Genomic DNA, 13,893 nt, shown 5'->3' with positions numbered 1-13,893 from the left:
TTATACCACCAGTTTTAGTGAGTGAGGTACTTTGTACCCTACAGACAGTTAAATCGTTGAACTCTTCTCTCCTAAGTCAAAATTGGGGGCGGGGGGAACTTAATTGACAATAACTATGCATATGTTTCCCATAGCAAGTATTCATTGGAAAACATTTTACTGAGTAATTTGAACACAGTTCAGGATAGGTACTGTGTTAGAACTGCTGACTTTTCCAAAGTCACCATTTTTTTGTAAAAGAAAACTATGAAAGTGAGAGTTTAAAAAATATAGACCCTTAACATTGTTTTCTAATTACTGTAAAGTTATTTGTACCTTGGGTGAATTATATTTTCAAGATTATAAGTGTCAATGGATAATCCAAAATAAGTTGTAAAAGTTATTAAAATGTGCATTTATGTAGATTTGGTTAAAGACACTGAGTTAATTTTCTAGAATGTAGACTAACCAAAAAATATATGCATTGCCTTTGTGTTCTAAAAGGCACGGTGATTTTAAACAATTTAGTTGCTAAAAGAAAGGAACTGAGAGCTTTCAAAGTCACAGGAAAAGGAAATTGTTACATCATATGCTAAATTAGAAGCAATTCTAAACCTCTAGGCATGCTTTTGAACTTTTGTACTCCACCATCTGATTTGCCCAAGTAGCTAGGGGAAGAAAAACTCACATTATGAAATAAGATTGACTAGTTCTAGCAGATGACACCTGTAAATAGAATTTTTACTGGGTGAAATGCTGATGTAAAATGAGATGATTATCATTATCACACTAAGTTTTCTTCTGAGTTCTTTTTTAACATCCTCTAATTCTAAAAGCCTCTCTTAATTAAACAGAGCAATGACAGACCTTCATCTTCTTTAAATACTCTGTTTGTGTGAGGCTGTCACATGGGAAGAAAGATTATATTTTAAACAATATGTTCAAGTGTAAAAAATCTTCAACAAATTCTTAATGTTTAAAAAATTGGGAGAAATTTTCAGGGCTTCTGTAATTAACATCTTGGGACTCTTCCCAAGGGGACTAGATATTACAGAAAGTTTGAAGGGTTTTAGAATAACGTTTATAAAGGATCTCAAAGACTGAATGATAACCTGGAACATTCAGTGTACTTTGTCTCATTTTAAAGGATGTTGATATGATTAGAATAATAGGACAGAAAGCTAAAAAAAGAAAATTATGACAATAACATTAATGGTGCTCATCATCTCTGTGTTCCTGTCACTGCCAGAAAGCACTGAAATGATGTATTTATAGCAATGATTTTTAAAATTCTAATTCAAAATGATAAAGGCCAATTCACAAGTGATTTCAGAATTATTAAATCTATTGAGCTGATAGAATAACAATAGTATACTCCTCAAATTATTCCTTTAAAATCGTGGTAAAAATGGAAGTAAAATATTTCTTTTAAAAATGTTTCCCTCAACCCCTTCGAAAATCAATCCAATAATTCTCAACCCAGGGTCATTGCTGCATATGTTTATTTCTTCTAGCTTTCAAAAAGTCACTTTTGTTATCAATTAAATTGAGAAGAGAGGCTTGTGTTAGTTTTCTATTGCTGCTGTAACAAATTACCACAGATTTAATGGCTTAACACATTCATTTTCTGATGGTGCTGGAGGTCAGAAGTCCAAAATCAGCTTCATTGAACTAAAAATGAAGGTTTGAGCAGGGTTAGTTTCTGTGGGAGGCGCTGAAAGGAGAATTTGTCTCCCTGCCTTTTTCAGCTTCCAGTGGCTGCCTGTATTCCTTGGCTTGTGGTCCCTTCTTCCATCTTTAAAGTGTATCGCTCCAACCTCAGCTTCAATCATCACATCCCCTTTTGTCTCTGATCTCCTTCCTCTTTACAAGACCGCTGTGATTACATTGGACTCACCTGGATAATACCAGGTAACTTCCTCATCTCAAAATTCTAAACACAGCCACGTCAGCAGAGCACCTTTTGCCACATGAGGTAACAATTACAGCCTGGGGATTAGGCCATGGGCATCTTGGGAGGCCATTATCCAGCCTACCAGAAAGATTATACTAATTTTCCTTCCATTAAATATTTCCCTTGTATATGATACCATAAGGAAATACGTAAGTTGAGTTTAACTTCCTATATTAGGTCTTTGCCCAAAATTATTTAGATCTTGTCATCACATAAGTGGTCTTGTTTTTGGAGGAATCCCACTTGTCCTCATTCTACTGCTTTATATTTTACTTGAGGTTTCTCTCATGAAAAGAAAAATGCCAGGGGATAAATCCTTGGAATATTCCGGCTGGATGATAAACCTCGCACAAGGTTGAGAAGCACATGGGCAGTTCTTTGTTGCCTCTGGAACAGTTACCTGTTCTATCTGCATAAGCCCAGAAGTTACTCTGTATTTAGTTCCCTTTAATACTTTTTGCTGTCATACTGAAAATCAGCTTAGAAGATAATGAGAGATCACTACAGACAACAAAAATAATCTGATATTCGAATGCTAGCATTAGCAACAGACATTTTAAAAAGAACTTTATAAACATTTTTTAAACTATTGTGTTAGCTATTTTGTCCTAAATCATGTGATTCACACATGGCACACTTGGTGTTTACAAAGCACATTGATTTCAATCATACCACTCATACCTGAGGGGTATATATATATATATATAGTCTGAATTGTACTGTTCAGTTCCATATGTGATGTCACATCAGAACATATATCCTACGACAGAAAATTCAACAACTAACTACCAAATGCCAAATGAGGGCTCAGCAATGTGTGGTCAGTAAGGCAGTGGGAAGGAAAAAGTTAAGTTTATCTTATAGTGGAGAAAAAGAATACCTTAAGTAAACAGGTAACCAGTGGGATGAGCATTTTGAACGTATAAGTGCGATGGTCTAGGGCTTCGGGGGAAAACTGGAAGCAGCAGGAACTTTGAAGGATAAGGACACAAAAAGAGGAGGAAGAAGGATGTTGTAGACAGTGGACAAGCATGCCCTAGAGTGAATGGAAACTGAGGCTGTCTTTGAGGACTGAGAGTTAGGAATTACAGAAGAGAGAGCCAGGAAGAGTGGGAAGAGATGAAGCAGGATGATTTAGAAATCAAAGTGTGGAGCCATGTTCACGATTTTTGACCATTATCTTCAGGATGGAAAGAAGCCATTCAACAAATGTTGGAAGATCTAAAGCAGGAAAGTAGTAATATCAGGATGACACTCTGAAGCAATCCCACCTTAGAGGGGAGACCGTAAAGGAAAGGGTTTATCACGGATAATTCAACATCTCGCCTCAAGTGCCACATCATTGTGCATTGTCTGGGCGTGATATTTCTGAGCTTGTCATAATTCAAATCCCCTTGGAATTATGGGAGCATGTATTTTCTACTACCTCAATTAAGATACATCCCTCTCAGTTTTAAACAGATGCCATGTGTTTAAAGTTAGAACTAGTCATTCTTGCTTCACACTTCTATTTTTTTTTCCTGTTACTTTAAAGATTCAGAGAGTACTATTTTGAATAATTTGGCTACAGTATTTCCCCCTCCCCCAGTCTCTACGGAGCTTCTCACTCCTGTGCCTATACTCTGGGGTCTGGCCTCTACCCAAGTGTCTCACTGGGGATCTAAATTCTTTAGCCTTATCCTCACATTAGCTAGAGGTGACCGGCTAATGTGAGCATAGTCAGCCCTTCTTATCTGTGGGCTCTATCACAATTTGTTGAATCCGTAGATGTGAGCTGCAGATGTGGAGGGCTGTGGGTGCTATAAGGGACTTGAGCATCCACAGTTTTTGGTATCCACCGGGGTTCTAGTACTAAACCCCAGTGCATCCTGCATTACGATTATGCAGCCAGGTTCACAGTATTGGCGTGTCGAGACCAGAGGGCTAGTATACACTAGGATGTCACCCCTATGAAATTACTCTGAACTTTTGAGTGTTCTACTGCAACTGAGACCAAAAGAGCTCCATTCTAACATTATGTTATAATTTATTGAAAAGCCACATTCTTGGTCCTGGGGAAACAGTAGCAAAGAAGGACAAGGTCCCTGCTTTATATTCAAGTAGAGAAACAGAGTAAGCAATGGGACTTCTAGAGATATGCTCTCAAGAAAGTGTCAAATACATATGTGTGTGTGTGTGTATTCATACATATATTTATCATATCATATGTGCTATGAAGAAAAGGAAGCAGTTTGAGCTAAAAACTGAGTAGAAAGATTTATTGTTGAGGTGGTTACTCAAGGTCTCTCTGAGGGATGGGGATTCCAGGCAGGGGGAAGAGTTCATTCCCAGGTCCTGAGACAGAGATGCGCTTGGTGAGAACAAGGAGGTGAATGAAGAAAGGCAGAGAGGTGACAGAGATGAGAATGTGTGATAGAAGAGGGCGGGGAGCAGGGCTTCGAAGGCCAAGGAAGGAGGTAAGATTATACTCTAACTTCCTAATAGGAAGCCAGGTCTTGGAGGGTTTGAGCAAGACAGTGATATGTTCAGCTTTATACAGGGGAAAAAAAAAAAAAGACTCTCGCTTCCTGATGGAGAGTAAACTTTAGGAGGCAAAATAGAAGCAGGGAGACAGGTGTGAAGTACGAAACATCCTCTGTCCTTTAATCTGTTTAAGCATAAAATCATCTATATATTTTTCAAGGAGCTGTGATTAATAATATAGAGAAACTATATTTCAAGTTGATCATAAGCTTATTAAAGGAAACACCAGGAAATTTAAGATAGATTGTACTCTAGTTGCTTATGTGCTTGGGTAACTAGAAAGATAAACTGCCTTTCCTCTCTTCCTCTTCGTAGTGAACAAAAGAGCATGACAGCCTTTGTTTAAGAATTTAACTCAGTGAGGAGGGGCTCTTGCAAGTCATACATTCAAAGCTTCAGCTGAGTTCCTCCACAGGAAGTAAATCTCAGACCTGAGTTCTGCAATAGAGGTTGAACAAAACTGAATTTCTTTTTATGAGACAAATCTTGGAGAAATTCTCCACATCCCCCTCCCCCACCACCAAAACTGAAGGGAATAAAATGGAGAGAAAAGAAGAGAGCGGAGGGCTAAGAAAAGAGATAGGAGGTTAGGTTATAAGCTGAGAAAATGGCAGAGGAAGTGTCTGTGTTTTTAAGAATGGAGATGCCTACTTTTCCATTTTAAATCGCATGCTTTCCTGCGGTGTAAATCCTTCCAGCTCGTAACTTCAGTCGTCTGCTCACTCAGGTTTTCTGTCACGCAAGGTAGTTGACTGAATTCAAGAAAAACAAAATGATCCCTAAAATTAATATGAAACACAAGCCTCTCTGAAAATTTGCAGAAATACTGAGTATTGACCATTCCAAAACTGATGAATGGATTTGAGGTAATAGTACATAGAACTTAAACAGCAATCTTTCCCCACTTGTTAATTGTTTTTTCACGGGATAAAAAAATTGTAAAGAAAGGAGAGTGATTTCAAAGTCAATAGAACTAACATCTACTTCAAATATTGTTCAAGTAGTAATCTTGAACAAGACATCAATAAAATTGATAAACTCTAAAATGTTAGAAATAAAAGGGATCAGATTCTGCCTAATGCCCTGTGCCAATAGACTGAGTTTTTAGGAAAAATTATTAAATTCTATATATTCAACAGGAATAGCATTCATGTCACTCATTTTTTGTTACTCTATATAGATATGTGCACATACACACATAAGCCTTTCTAGGGAAAGATGCTAAAAACGACTCACAATATGAACTTCCATGTGCTTCACGATCCTAAAGATATCCCTGATTATTCCTGTGAAGCCATACGACATCTGAAAATAATGATTTCTCAGCATCTTTGAAGCTAACCAGGCAAATCACCTGAAAGCATTAATAACTTGCACTTATATATCATTTTATAATTTTCCAAAATACTTCCACATGTATTATTCATTATTTCTATTTAATAAATACATACTGGCTGCACACTTTATATTCAGCACCAATTTGGCCAAAACCCAGGCAACTTTAGTGTGAAATTGAGGTGTAAGGGCATGGGGGGAAGGCAGAAGAGACGGCCTTCTCAGGATACTCAGTGTAAAAAAAAAAAAAAGTCTTACAGCGTGAATCCTGAGTGGCCCATTGGAAAATAAACCCTGATCACATAAAATGAGATTTAATGCTAAATGAGGCCTGTTTTATATGGGCAACCCTAGATAAACTCTGTACCACCGAGGGTATCTCATTTTGTTGCCACACAATTTCCCATGTACATTAACAGCCTTCCTCAGGGAGCAAAATACTTTTAAATCATTCTATTTGTTGCAAAACATTACTTTAGTCTAAGTCACGGGTAAGTTAAGCCACATAAAAATGTAATATCCTCAAAGTGTAAACAAAACAAAACAAAATGACATAAAAATGATGCAGTTAAGAAGGTGGAGATGCTCCCTGAGTGAAAAAAAGAATGAGGTTTCTGGAGGAAATTGTTTTCAGGGCCAGCTGAAGGGCATTATGATAGAGATCATTGCTTTAACATAATTTCAGAGGCAGTTAATGTTGAACAAGAAAGGAGAGAAAACCCAAGACAGTGAAAGGGTAATTAATTCAGAATCTTAGTTTTAATTTCCAAGGACTATATGGTCAAGCAACACTTCATAGTGGAAAACTGAACAACTAGATTTATATTTTGCTCTTTTGCTTTGTGATAAGGAAATGTTCCAGGTGTTTATTCTATTAACACATCAGTATTTCCACTCCATTTTACCAACTGATCTACACAAAGCAGGTAAAGAACAGTGCTCTCTAGGTTGAAGCCAGGTATGGCAAACCTTCAGCAGAATGATTTTCTGATACCCCCAGAGAATGGCACAAATGATGCGTCTGGGGTGGAGCCCTGAGGGGAGAGGAGGTTAGCTGCGCTTTGTAACCAGAAGTGTAAAAACTCTCCTCCACCTGCCAGCGCATGCCCTGATCCCACCTGGCCAGATGAGTGCCAACCATGCCAAGAGAAAGTTGCTAAAAACCAACCAAAAAGTCAGAAACCAGGCAGCAACTGTACAAGGGATGAAAAACAACAATAAGGACAAAGCCATTGAGAGAGAGAGGAAATTGCCTGGAATTCACACATTCATTGGCTTAATTAATGACTATTGGCAGGTGCCTACCTTGTGCCCGTCTCTGAACTGGGCAATGAGACACAGCAGAGAGGACACACTGGTCTCAGCAATCTTATTGACAAAAGGAGACAGACACTGAACAAGAGGATGCAAGATCATGAGTCACATAAAGGAGAAATACAAAGTGCTGTAAGAACTTGTAATGGGCAGGGACTCACCTAGTCTGAGTCTTTAGGAAAAGCAGTGAAGTTTTTGCTGAGACTGGAATGATGAATAGTGTTTCCTCTCTCCCTCCCTCCCTCCCTTCCTTCCATCCTTCCTTCCTCCTTCAGTCCTAATCACTTAGCAACATAAGTAGAGCATAAAACAACAGAGAACATAAAATAGCAGATTGTCTGGCACATAATAAGCTCTCAATGAGTATTTGTTAGTGAGTTAAAAAATGATTATTCAGACTTCTAGTTCCAAGACTGAGTAGTCCATTTCTCCCACGTCATCTCTATTACAACCAAAAATCCCCGGACATAACACAACAGCAGCAAACACAGGAAGTCTCTGGATGGTGGAAGAAGAAGGCAGACTGCTTAAGAACTTGAGGCCAATCTGCAAGTGAGTCTCCTGGTTTCCGTATTGCCTTCTCCCAAGGAGGGTGCCTCGGGAGAGACCCCCGGTCATGGGGGACTGGCACCCCTACTGAAGCTGACCTTGCCCTCTCTCTTCTCTGTGCAAGTAAAGTGTTGCTCCCTCCAGTACTTGACTGCACTGTATTTTCCTTGGCATCTGCAGTACCAAAATGCAATGGGCAGAAGTGTTTATTGAGCCCTCCCGTGGGACTGATAACAGGTACTTTGCTTCACAGATTTTTTTTTCAATTTTTTATTGTGGTAAAATACATGCAAGATAAAATTTACCATCTTCAGCATTTAAAGTGTGTAATTCACTGGTTTTTAATACATTCATAGTATTGCACTACCCTTACCACCATCCATCTCCCAAGTCACACAATTAAGCATTTTTGGAATTGCTGCAACAGGCGAGTGTTTTGACTACCTGTATCGTTTTTCCAAACTGATTGATGTTCCATTTCCTTCTCTTTTTCTGATTGTAGCACAAGGGTTAAGCTTTCCTCTGCAAAAGAGTATAATTAACACAGCTGTGTGTGTGTGTGAACATTCTTTTGAACTACTTAACTTGTTCATTCAGGTTCAACATTAAGAGGCCTCAAGGCCACAGTTACAATGAGATGCACATTTTGGAGGCTACATTAATACAGTAATGCATTTCATGCTGTTGTTCCATAATTTGCCTAATCAAATAAAATGAGATCAAGCATTACATTGGTAGGGTCCAACCTCCCCATCCATACAGTTACATTTAGCTAATTACATAAGAAATTACTCGTCTTCCAAGGGTTTGTTTGCATTGTTTAAACTAGTTAGAAGTCAGAATTTAATCAGTGTATTCTATTTGTCTCCTAAAATCTAGTGAGACAATTTCTCCTCCTGAGTAAAGCCAAAGTATATGGGAACAATGTGAGGGTCTTAATTAGTTAGTTAAACATATAGATATTTATTGATTACTGGCTACATACCAGGCACTTTGTTGGCCACTTATTCATAGCAGTGAAAAAGACAGAAACACAACCCTCACCTTCCATGAAGATCTTTATGGCCTGTGAGGTACCATATTCATGGGTCCCAGACATCTTTGGATGAGGGGAGCATTATCCTGCCTCCCACACTAATATAGAGAATGAATTTAAGAATTAGGCCTGTGATGATATCTTCTTGAAATAAATTTATTTCAAGTAACAGTTTAAATTCATATCATATGCCTCGAGAATGGAACTAAATTAAAAACTACTCAAATTCTCATAGGCATTTGAAAATTTCTGTTAGTTTCAATTTCAGATAAATCCAATTTATTGAAACCCAGGTGGATTCTATTTTTTCTCATGCCAACTGAGATGTCTTTTTCTAACAATTTTGAAAGGCTCAACATTCTCAGATTCTTTGTCTGTAGTTAGTTGGCCACACCCACTATACAACTTCCTAATTCTAAATTATAGCTTTCAGTTTTCCTGTTGTGAGACTAAAAAACACTGCTAGAAGATGTTGACTCAGTTACCAGTTGGCACCATATATATATATTATATATATACACACGCACACATATATTTTTTATATATATATAAATTATATATTAACTTGTTAGGGTTTTATATTATATATATAATGTATATATATTTAAATATATATAATGTATGTATATTTATATATAAAATATATATTTATACATATAATGCATATATTTATGTATAATGTATATATATTTATACATATATAAAATGCATATACACACACACATATCTGCACAGTTTTTCAGTATCATATACAGGTCTACTACAATTGAGGATAAATAACTTTTCAGGAAGGCAATTTTGAAATCTGGCATAAAATCCTTAACATGTGCATTCTCTAGACTCAATTAGGTTTGCTTTATGTTTCCTTTGATGTATTTATGGGCAATTAAAAAAAAATGAGATGCTTAGTAACTTTTTATACATCTCTCTGTACTGTTATCATTATGAGTTTTTTCTTAATGGTAAATTTAACCCCCACACACAAAAACTACTTTTGAATGGGAAAAACAAATCAATGGAAACAGTTGATTTTCACAAAATTCATTTATTCTAAGTATAGGATAGCATGAAGTAAATAAGAATCCAACATCATTTGGAGTAGTTCTCTAAACAGTTGCAAAAATAGGGAAATTTATGAAGAAATATCTCCTGACATAAAGGTAAGGTGTGGAACAGAGTTTTTGATATTAAATGTGGGCAGTGATTTAGGAAATAGTCACTAGGATGTGCCACTGTCACTGTCATCTCACACTAAACAGCAACAGTAACAACAACAAATAATCACTCTTCTTGACCCCACGTAGCTTGGCAGTTCCTATGTCCATCAGTTCATCAATCAATCATGCCATCTAGAAATCATAGTCAGTTTCTTCTTCTCTTTATTTTCTTAGTTCTTACTAGTACTAATTTTTCCTTTCGCTTCTTTGCTACTAGTGTTCCAATCAATTTAATCTTAGGCAATACAATTCAATAGATCTCTCTGAGATAAAGGAAAACTTCTGTAAATCTGCACTGACAATATGGTAGCCACTAGCAACATGTGGCTATTGAGCACTTGAAATAAAACTAGAAAGACTGAGAAACTGAATTTTCAAATTTATTTATTTTATTTTAACTTGTAAGCAGTTATCTGCATGCTATGACTAATGTCTACTGTGTTGGACAAAACAGGTCAAGGGCTTCATAATCTCACTCCATCTGTACATATATTTAGTCACTTAAAAGTATCTTTTGGGGGAAAACCTACTTGTTCCCAGGAATAGTAGAGATTCACATTCCCCAAGGATCTGGTGGCCAAGAAAAGAATGTGATAGAGGTGTGTGCAGGGTGTTGTGAGAGAATGGACAGAGACTAACTAGGTGCTGAGAAAAGGCTTCTTGAGGAAGGTGGTGCTTGAAGTGAGATGTGATGGATCAAGAGTGCAGAGGAAAGAAGAGCAGACAGAGAGGAATGTATAATGTTAACAGGGCAAAAGAGAGCAGTCCATTTGGGGGGAAATTATAGAAGTTCAAAGTGGATGAAATCTAAAATCCAAAGTAAGGAAAATGTCATGAGGTGGGCTTAGGAAGTTAAGCAAAGACTCCAGAGTGGTGTCTAACCTTTCTTTCATTTTCTGTTTTAAAGTGCTTATAACATATTTATTGCATACTAATCCAGGTTATTTTGCTTTTTATTTGTTTATTTTTAAGCAAAAGAGAGAAGTAATTAGATGAGCACATTGGAAATGTAATAAAATACAAGAGGGAGAATGGGTTGGAAGGTGCAAAATTTGTGGGGGTGTCAGTAGGGAGATTGTTGCCATGATCTTATCTGTAATGACAGTAGGGAGAGAAAGTAAAATGTACAGGAAAAAATATTACAGAGCTAGAATCAACAAGATTTGGTGATTGACTACCTGTATAAGTTGAAGATAGTCAGGGAATCAAAACATTTCATAGGTCTCTGTCTCTGGAAAATGTGGTTTGCAAGGGACTGGTGACGTCATTCATTAATGTAGGAAGCTTTGACCTGGGCTAAGAGTCATTTCTAAGATAAGTCACATTGTTGGCAGAAGGCCTCAGTTCTCTGACATGTGAACCCCTTGATAGACCTCCTTGAATCCCTCCATGGCGTAGAAGGTTTTATCTACCAGATCAAGCGATAAGAGAGAGACAGAGAGAGAGAGGATGCTTTTTATGACCCAGTCTTGGAAGTTGTGCACTCCCACTTCCTCCACAGCTCATTTGTTAGAAGGGAGTCACTTTGTCCAGCTCAGTCAATGCCAGGGTGTTGGGCTCCACCTTTAGAAGGAAGGGTGTCAAAGAATTTGTGGGCATATTTTAAAACTACTGCACTACTATAGGAGAAATATGAACTTATTTATTAAAATAGTTAACTTTGCTCTAACTAATAGAGGGGAACTACGAGCTCAGTTCTGGTCCCCGAGTTTACCTCTGTGAAATATGTAAATGGAAATTTTCAGTAGACTTTCAGATGGTTTTATGTTTCTGGAGAGATATTGGTTGAAGCCATAGGAATGGATGAAAATAACTCAAAGAAAGAATGGTGAGTGAAAAAGAGGGCCAAAGACACAACCTCTTCTAGGGAACCCTTTGCAGGCAATTCCTGCAGTAGGAAGACATTGATGGAAGTGGAGCCCAAAAATGACTCTAAGAACTAATAGTCAAGCTGTGTGCGGAGAATGAAGAAAGAGTGACAGCATTCTGAAAAGGAAGGGCTGAGTATGACACACATTGACTTTAGTTTATACACTACTCCTGCAGAGGAAGATTGGGGGACATTAAGGGGATTTTTAGTCATAGTTTATATTTTATATTTTATTTATTTTTTCAGTAAGATAGAAATCAAGAAAACACAAATGTCAAATTTGTTTAATCTGAATAGCGAATAATGAATGTGTTATGTTGTTACATGTGCTTTCATATTTGAAACACCTGTGTATTTGAAATACTTATATTAATAAAATTCAAAGGAACTGATTAACTTTGTCAAGCCCTGCAGAAGGTCAAGAAAGGCAAGAACTGAAAAATGTCCACTGGATTTAGTAATAAAGTGGTTAATAGGGTCCTTGGTAAAAATAATTTCAGCAAACTAGGGGTGGTAGAAGCCAGATTCCAGTGGGATAAGAAGTTACTTTAGAGAGGTTGGCTGGAAGGGTCAGAAATACATCTTTGTAGGCTCAGAATTATAGAAGCTATTATACTTTTGTCACTGTTTCTTTCTAAAACAAGGTAACTTAAATTTATTTCTAGACCAAGGTAGGGGGAAAAGCCAGCAGAGAGGGGAGACTTGCAATTCCAGACTAAAACCACTGAAAAGCAGAACAAGATCCAAAATGCAAACGGAAGACTTGTCATGAGAGGACGTGGGTCTTTCCCTTTCCTTTTGTGTGGTAGGGAGAATAGGGGTTCCTGCCATAGCGGGAAAGAGGGAGTCACTGAAACAGAGACAGATGAGACTGGGTACCTTGATAAGCCTGATGAAAGTCTGGATCTCCTTTTTGGGAATCAGAAACTGATTTGTCACAGAACTGTTCCTAGTGCCTGAGAGTAACTGCCTGAGATTCACACGCTGGTTTCTCAGAAGCAGATGGTGGGATGGAGCCTTGGATGTGACTGTTTATTGAGGATCATTACCTATGAAGGAGTGGAAGTCATCTAATGACTTTTTGTGGACCACTTGGTGAATAAGCTGCAGATCATTCATATAGTCAAAATAAATGTATCAATATAAATGAATCGCAAGAATATGACAGTGAGTGAAAAAAGCAACCAGCCACCGGTTATCTACCATATGATAAAATTTATGTCAGTTTAAAAAACAAAACAATAGTATATTTTATGTTGTAAATAAATATATAGAGAGTAAAAATACAAAAAATTCATGGGAAAGATACAAATCAACTTGGTTGCCTACGATGGCCCGTGAAATATAAAGGAATGGGAGGTTCTGTGAGGCAAATATGTCAAGCCTTGTGCTTGACACATACTAAGCACTATAGGTGTTAGCTAATATAATAATAAAACATGCTAATATGTTTATTCTTATTGGTATCCATGTAGGTGTCTGTTATATTGTTTTGTTGTTGTTGTGTGTTTGAAAGCATTCATACTTCATGATTTAAAAAAAAATGAACACCATCAGGAGCACTTTCCTAATTATACAAGGACAATAATATTGATTTCCAACATAATACATGACTTTAATCTCAACTTTCTGAGGGCCAAACTCCTGTGAATTGATGTCCAAGTGAAATAGTCAACTCAATCACATTCTGTTTGGCTGAACACACGGATGCACACACATACTCACACACGAGCATCCTCTTGGTGTAACATAAGCACCAATAACCTCATTTAAAGGCTGAGGCCCCGTGCATTTGTCTTTTCTCTCTATCTGATGAATTCTTCAAGGGCAGGACAGTGTCCCTTTATGCTCGGCCAGCCGTCCCTGGCATATTGTAAGCACTCAATAAATAATAATTAATTCAGTCGTTTAATAAATAATTCTGCGTTTACTCAATAAATAATAATTAATGATAAAGTGACCGAAAAGAATGGCAAAATTTGAAGAAAAATGTTATAGATGAGATATTTACCTGTTTAAATTGAATTAAATGTCATTTTTGCAGAAGATGTACTTAGAACCTGAGTCCTACGAATTTGATATAGATACTTATGCCTTAGATTTTCGAACACTCTTG

This window comes from Vicugna pacos, chromosome 2 (assembly GCF_048564905.1).
Source record: "Vicugna pacos chromosome 2, VicPac4, whole genome shotgun sequence".
NCBI lineage: Eukaryota > Metazoa > Chordata > Mammalia > Artiodactyla > Camelidae > Vicugna > Vicugna pacos.
The sequence above is the reverse complement of the archived record's forward strand: the minus strand, read 5'-3'. Positions refer to the sequence as shown.